Genomic DNA, 8,573 nt, shown 5'->3' on the forward strand with positions numbered 1-8,573 from the left:
TCCCTCTCCGTCTAAAACGCTGTCCAAAGCACAAGCAGCCACGTGGAGACGGCTTCAGACGCGCTCCCTAGTGAACCCCGCGCAACTGTCACTCATGTACCCCTCGCAATACAAGCATCAATGTTTCCGCTGTGGCAAACGCGCCACTTAATACCACATCTTATGTAATTGTAGGCTGGTGGTGGTGAAAAACATTTATCGTGCAATAAATTTTTACAGAGAGGGTATTGGGGTAGGCCCTATTGGCCCTTTCCCCTAACAATACTATAGGTGGAGCCCCTATTCCGGGGCCCCATTGGCAAGCAACGCCGCCCGCGTCCGGTGAACCAAGGCCTTTTGGTCCTTTAGATCCTGACAGCCGAGCAGGGCCGCCTCCCAGTCCTCTCTGGTGGGGTTGGGGTTGGGGGGGGGGGGGGGATAGATGGGTTAGATTGACACGCCCAAACCATGTGGAAGGTGTCAGCCACCTCCCCACGGAACTGGCACGCGCCATCAAAGGATGCGTTGAAATGTTTAAGTACCGCCGGGCACAGTACAGTGTTAGTGAGAATTTTGATGAGGAGGCGCTCGTCAGCGCGATCCAGTCCCTTACAAGGGACCGGGTAGGCCGGTGCTCCTGCTTGTAGTAATCGGTGATGTGTTTGATTGTAAGGGCCAGATTGTCTGATTGGGAGTAGGCTTCCAAGGACAGGGAGATAGCCCGGGGGGAGAAGAGCCGCCTCCTGCGGAGCTAGTACGAATCCCTTCTCTCGAGCGGTGGGAGGCTGTGCTGGCCAGCTCAGACCCGAAGACGCAAGTCCGGGCCGTCGAGTTGGCCAACAAGGTCGCCAACAGTCATGGACTGGCGGCCACCTTACACGACCCTCCGGTCACCAAGCTCTTTTTGACGAAGTAAAATGTTTTCCAATCCAATAGAGTCTTTTTCACAACTTTATTTGACAGTTCTCTACATTAACGTAGCCTAAATTACTTCACAGATAAATCCTGTGATAGGGCTTTCCTGAGGCGAGCCAATGAAACTAAAAAAAAAATTATGTTTCTTACTAGCATATCTTTGGATTCAGGCAAAGAAATTCGCGCAGTCAAATCCACCGTAAAAAATATACCTCCATCACTGAGCTAATAAGTCGAGTCTATCACAAAAAGAACTCATTCAATCATTAATCTTTTATTATTCTTTTAAGAAGCCTGGCAAAATATACACTGCTGTGTCAACAGTACCGCCACTCTTGAGGAGGACCATCGCAAACTGCATTGCCTTACGAAATATGTTTCGTGAAAAACACATCGTAAACACGTATTCAAGGGCTAGAGCTATATTTCATACGGTGGATTTGACTGGACGAATTCCTTTGCCTAAATCAAAATATATGCTATTATGAAACATAAGAAACTTGTTTTGACTTTCATTGACACAAGCTCGCCTCAGGAAAGCGCTATCACGAGTTTTATCTGTGAAGTAAATTAAGCTACGTTTATGTAGAGAACTGTCAAATAAAGTTGTGAAAAAGATTCTAAGCTTATTTAGGAATCTGTACTTGTATCTGGAAATCAGTTTTCATTTGTGCTATTCCTGCCGAGGGCATTGTTATGGTTCTTTCAAACAATGTCACTAAGAAACACTTCAGCGTCCAAGAAATTTTGTAGGTAGGTAAATTTATTTCCTTCGCTTTGATTCTGTAAGGGCTGCACTCACTAGCCGTCGCTGTGGCTAAGTGGTTAGGGCACTCGGCTACTCAGCTGGAGTTTTCGAGTTCGAACCCTCCAGCGGCGGCCGCGTTTCGCTGGAGGAGAAGCGGAAAAGACGCCCGTCTGCTGTGCGATGTCCGTGCACATTAAAGATGCCCAGGTGATCCATATGATTGGAAATTGGTATTTGACGAAAGGAAATGGCACAGTAATTGTCTCACATCTCTGTGAACATCCTAACCACGCCGTAACAGACGGGAGTAAGGTGGCAGTGAAAGAAAGAAAGAAGGAAAGAAAGAAAGAAAGAAAGAAAGAAAGAAAGAAAGAAAGAAAGAAAGAAAGAAAGAAAGGAAGGAAGGAAGTAAGAAAGGAAGAAAGAAAGAAAGAAAGAAAGAAAGAAAGAAAGAAAGAAAGAAAGAAAGAAAGAAAGAAAGAAAGAAAGAAAGAAAGGAAGAAAGAAAGAAAGAAAGAGAGAAAGAAAGAAAGAAAGAAAGAAAGAAAGAAAGAGAGAAAGAAAGAAAGAAAGAAAGAAAGAAAGAAAGAAAGAAAGAAAGAAAGAAAGAAAGAAAGAAAGAAAGGAAGAAAGAAAGGAAAAAAAGAAAGAAAGAAAGAAAGAAAGAAAGAAAGAAAGAAAGAAAGAAAGAAAGAAAGAAAGAAAGAAAGAAAGAAAGAAAGAAAGAAAGGAAGAAAGAAAGGAAGGTGCCGTAGTGGAGGTCTCCGGAATAATTTCGACCACCTGGGGATCTTCACCGTGCACTGACATCGCACAGCACACGGGTGCCTTTTGAAGCGAAAGCTTTAGTACTCTAGGTAAAGCCATGGTCACCGTGTCTGGAGATGTCACCTTCATATGACCAATTCACTTAAAGCAAATGATAGGAAAGGTGCATAAATGGGCTCCCCTGGGACAGTACACACGTACCTTAGTCGCGCTTTAAACTGCGAAACCGACGAAGAGCGGAAGCTTCGAAAGCAGAGGAAAGGCGCTTAATTGGTAATGATAATCGGTAATGATAACCCAGGAGTCTGGTTCTCTAGCGGCGAGTGCTATGGCGACCTCCTCCGCGTGTGCAATGTTGGGGGCACGGAAAGTGAGTCCCTGAACGTACGCATTTTGATGAATTACTGCGGCCGCATACCATCCCCCGTGGCGTGGTCGAGCAGCATCCCTGTAGAAGAGTCCGTAGCAAGAGCCATAGCGGTCGTTAAGGGCCGTCACGCGAGCGGTTCGACGGCCCTCGTGAGTCTCCTTTGCCATGTTCTGTGGCAGAGGTTGGACCTGTAGAGCGTGGCGCCAGTCCTCTGGAACCGTTGTCCTTTCATCTGCATGCGCTTTGCAGGCAACGTGCAGGTGGTTTAGGAGGCTTTTGCCGACTGAGGATTTGTTCAACCGAAAGTATAGATTGTTTAAGTGCGCCTCGCGTAGCTCCGCAAAGGTGTTGGCCAACCCGAGATCGATGAGCCGTTTACTGGACGTCGTTATGGGGAGGTCCTGGGCGCGCTTATAGATTTGGCGAAGGATCGCCTCTATAGGGCGTTCTCGTCACATCTCCGCAAGTGGAGATAGGGTGCCGAATAGAGTATCCGGCTGGTTACAAATGCATCCCCCCCCCCATTTGTTTGATACCCGGCAGACCACACGGCCCACCTGGTAGATAGGAGTGTTAATGGAAACCTTCTGGTCCGATATTACGCATAAGATTTTAGTATATCCAGAAATATTTCCCTAAAGCCATAACGTTCCAGTTTGCTTGAAATTTCTCACTAATTGTGGTTAACTCTTCGGAAGAGACAACAAAAGTTTGTCTTCATTGGCCTTTAGGATAAATTATCGTTTATGTGTTTAACGTCCCAAAGCGACTAAGGCTATGAGGGATGCCGTAGTGAAGGGCTCCGGAAATTTCGACCACCTGGGGTTCTTTAACGTGTGCTGACATCGTACAGTACACGGGCTTCTAGAATTTTGCCGCCATCGAAATTCTACCGCTGTGGCCGGGATCGAATCCGCGTCTTTCGGGCCAGCAGCCGAGCAGCCGAGCGCCATAACCACTGAGCACCGCAGCGGGCTCTTGGGGGAGGAGGCCCACGCGTGCGCAGGGTGAGCTGACTGACAGGCGAAACTCTGGCCGCTTCGAACACTATACTGCAGCCGCAGATACCGTAATCCCCGCCCGGCTTCAGACTGCTGTGCTTATGCGTAAACACGTACTGTGGAGGGTGTATGATCGATGGTAAGCATATATTTCGAAAATAATTTCGGCGCCGCAACGTTTGGTTGGCACAAACCAAGGGCGTCTAACTGCAAAGTTATAGCTGGAGCAAGTCCTCATTGCATGAACAGCAGAAAAAAAAATTATATATATAACACAGTTCATAGAAATCAAATGCTTGGCGTAGACAAACCCGAGCGCCGGAGCCCCGGTGTGTGGCCGGCACGTGGCAGTGATAGTGACCCTGTTGGTGCCAGTCTGCAGAACGGCGAACTTCCTTTGTTCCTGATACAGTCACAGTACCAGCAGCGGCGCAAGCTCTTTCCGGCTGTTCCTGGCAGTCAGGCATACCGAGCGCGGTGTATAATGTTTGTTAGGGAGCCAGCGCATGGCACACCAAGTCCAGTAATTAGCAACGCAGCATTCCTTGTCCAAATGCAAGATCGACTGTGGAAAGTTGGAATGTTATCACCTCTTCTGTAGAGTTTTGTATGTTGTATACATTTAATCGTCCTCATCTGCACAAGACTTTGACACTACCTGTGGCTCCTACAATTTTACTTACCCCATGTTGCAAGAGGTGTTTCCATCTGTCGGCCTCGCCACATTCGAGTCGTGCGCCAGCCTTCTCCAAGTTTCGCATTACCCACCGCAGTGACTCAGTGGTTAGTTTAGGGTGCTCGGCTATTGAGCCGGAGTACCCGACTGCGGAGGCCTCGTTTCGGTGGAGCAGAAGCACAAAAGGCACAGTGCTATGTCAGACCACGGTAAGATCCCTGCAGGTCGTCGAAATTGTTGTTGTTGTTGTTCACCTCATGAGATGGCGCACCCACAGAGGGGGATCGGCCAAGAAGAGGGGTGCATAGTGTGTTTTTGAGATTTTTTGCTTGTTTGTTTGGTTTTGTTTTGTGTTGAAAAATAAATAGATAAATTAAGTAATAAATAGAAATAGCAGAATGCTGGGGAAGAGAATCTTTATGAGAAAGCAGAAAGACCAAAAAGAAACAGGACAAGCATAACGCACGCAGGAGCTGGACTCAGCAAGATCTCTAGCAGAGGAAGTTGATTAACAAATAAATGAATGAATAATAATAATAATAATAGTAACGGGGGATAGAAAAAAAAGAAAAAAAAATGAAATGATGTGTAAAAAATTAAATAAATAAATAAAGAATTAAGTATTAGCAAGGTAACCGTTTAGATTCCAGTAAAAAAATTTGAATGGCGGTAAAAACAGACCTGTGGCTGTAACCGAGAATGGTGGCCCCAAATGACAAAATGATCGGGCTGCTCAAACTGAGGCCAAGCTGTTGCAGTGGTTGCTCTAAATATCGACGTCTCAACATGATGAAGCGTCGACAAAACAACAAAAAATGGTCTATTGATTCTTGTTCACCACAGAATGCGCAGACGGGAGAAAGATGATGATGATGTCCTCGGGCTGAATGGCAGCGCCCCACCACTATATCTTCTTCTTCTTCACCATATGAAAATGGCACACATGGCATCTTTCTTCCCCTTTCATTACCCTTCCCTCACAGTGAGGTGTAAACCAAGAAGTGAGAAATTAAAGGGACACTGACGACAACGCCATCAAAACATTTTTTATTAGTAAAATCCGAGAGTCCAGCATTTTGTGGCTTTTTTGCTGCTTGTCTGGCAGCAAAAGGTGCATTTATTCTGTAAGAGATTTGTAAGCAACGCAGAAAGTTAGGCGAGTTGGCAAGCGTTTGTCTTGTGTGCTTCTTCTTCTATGTCCCTGTCTTTTAATTGCGCTTTGCGAAGTTCAAGAGATTTGTATTCGCAGTATAAAACATTTTCCTGCCGCTCAGGACTCTCTAATGACGAAATAGGAGGAGAGTGACGAAAAGCGGCAGGAACGAAAACGATGACTCCGGGATTGCTAGCAGCGAGCGCTGCGCTCCCGCCTAGCAGCAGCCGAAATGAATGCTATAGTGCCGGCCGGGCGTTGAAGGCCTAACTATCAGCTGTCGTCGCTTCGTTTACATTTGCGCGAATGTTACGATGGACCCCGATTCCGACAACGAAGTTTTCGCGAAGAACTGCGGCCTGCATTCAGCGATCTCAACCCACACAGCACGCGATGTTTTTGAGGGCTGAGGCAGCGGGTCCAGCAAGAAAGTCCTAGCACCAAGTAGTCGGCAGCATCGCTGTCACCGCTAAGCCACCGTAACAACTGATGTGTAGTGACTGGTACGTGCGGGCATATTTAAATTCTTAATAATAGTCTTCGTAAGGCTGGTTATGGAGCCCAGCGTCTTTACGTTGAAGCGAACACGCCGAGCAGTGTGTTTGCTAATGTGGAGGCGCGCTGAACATTGGCTATACACAGCTGTCGCACTTGCGTGCCATTGCACGAACTTCTTCCGAGGAGCACTTAGGCACTTGGAGGTCCTCTGCTGCTCCGCCCTTGTAAATCGAGGCGCATAACAAAACCATGCAAGCAAGCAGAACGTATAGCCGTGAAGCACCCCAAAATACCGAAACTCAGCTGGCCACCACTAATTGCAGGTTTTCTTAGACTTCCAACATTTAGTTTGTCTTTTTTTTTCGTTTTCCTCGTGTGATAAAAGTGCACTGATGGTTTCAAAACAAAACTTATACACCTCAATATCGATCAAACACGTAACCTTCAGGCATGTTTGTAAGCCTCAGAGATCTGTGGCGCCTTTTCCCCCATTTCATCATCATGCTTGTACCTGCGAGATTCGCCTGTGGTGACAATACCTGTATTTAAGAGCTTTGTTTTCAGAGGGAGTGGTGTTTTTGTGTTTATTAGGAGCTGGTATTCTATGGATAAAAGCAAACTTCAATTTCTCCTCTGTGTGATTTCCTTTCCTCAAAAACCACTAATAAAGTTTTGCATCAAAGTGTGGGATCAATTTTCCTATGCCCCACGTGCCCCGACCTTACCTGTGACATCATCAACAACGTTCAGCTGAAACCAAAATTAGACTAAGGAAGAAACTACAGATCCCCAGGTGAACAAAATTAACCTGGAGTCCTCCATTATCACCCTCTTTCAGTCTTCCCTTTTTCATTCCCACTTTCTCCCTCTCCCCAAGGCATGGCTGAGGTGTCCATCGAGTAGTGAGACAATTACAGTGTCTTTCCTTACCTTAAAAAATTTTTTTTAATTGTAAATTATTTTCCTCGTGCAGGCAAATTCCATAGGTGACCCATGCTTGTTAATGTTTCATGCACCTTTTCAAAGATAAAACAAAAAATCTGGTGCCTTCATATCTCTTTGCCACCTTGACCATAACGAAGCAGATTAATTAGGCCAATGATTTAGCCAAGGTATCACTGCCACTACTTTGTTCATCCCAGAGACAAGCAAAAAGTGCCGTTTTATTATTGTTCAGAGGTGGCACTTTTAATAATGACAACTGTGTCACGGTTGACATCTGAGTGTGTAGGAAAATTAGAGAAAATTCAGAATAGGGCTGTTAGATTTGTTCTTGGTAATTATAATCGGCAAGTTAGTATGACGGAAAGCAAACGAAAACTTAACTGCCAAGAGTTGAAGGACTGTAGAAGGTGCATCAGATTGAAATTTTTCCATGAGATTTATTATTCAAAAACTGCCATAAACCGCGAACAATATATCCAGGCACCTCACTATATATCAAAGCGACTGGACCACTGCTTGAAGGTCAGGGAATTTTCTTGCAAGGGTGACGTCTTGCGTTATTCTTTTTTTGTTAGAACTGTTCGGGACTGGAACAGTTTGCCATCGAGCATTGTATGTATAACATCTAATGAAGCATTTTTCCATGCACTGCAATAATTGTTTTATACCGATAATGAAGTCTGTACCCCCTTGCTGTAATGCCCTGCGGGGCGATGCAGGTAACTAATAAATAAATAATGAATTCCATGGGTTTCCAAAGTCCATTACATGGCTAGCTGGAAAGTGGAAGCAGCAAAAAATATTCAGATGCGCCTGAAAAACTCTGGTTGCAACTGGTGCAGAAATGTATTCCCACTTAAGCCTGCAACTGATGCATCACCGTGGCTTTCTTCTGCTCTTCTTATAGGAGCTCCCAAACAGGCCCTTGCATTCTACCAAGGCTACCTTGTTCATCTACTGCTTTTTTCTTTTCCTCCTACCCAACCTGGAGAGCACGAATAACCCGTACTCCTACTTATGTGGCAGTGCACGCTGCACATCCTTGTCAATGCAAATTGGTCAGCTGCCATAGCAACAAGGTCATGGGACAAGAGGTGCTTGATACACTGCGAGCAAGGCTAAAAGTAAGTCATGTAAGCAACTAGTACGTAGCGTCCCTGACATTACAAACTCTGTTTTGTTCACACCCAGTATCCAAGTTATGGTGTACAGTAGCAACACACCATCTGCTGTATAGAGTTCACAGTTACACTTGCACTTTACACTTTTTCTGTCTCATATTTTTATGCTTTTGTGTTGCACTGCAATCCAACATGCTCTGAAATCCAACTTATCTGTAAAGCACTGACAGTACATGACACGATGCATTACCGTTTTGTGAAGTAATACATTACTTGCAGCAGTGTAGCCACCGTTATTATTAGGTATCATGTGACAGCTTGAACCTAGCATCAGCATTACTCAGTAATTATTCAGTTCAGCATTTTTCTCCACCGTATGCACAGCACAAGAAAAAATGC

Source organism: Amblyomma mixtum, chromosome 2, assembly GCF_055824585.1.
Source record: "Amblyomma mixtum isolate Tamu chromosome 2, ASM5582458v1, whole genome shotgun sequence".
NCBI classification, from domain to species: domain Eukaryota; kingdom Metazoa; phylum Arthropoda; class Arachnida; order Ixodida; family Ixodidae; genus Amblyomma; species Amblyomma mixtum.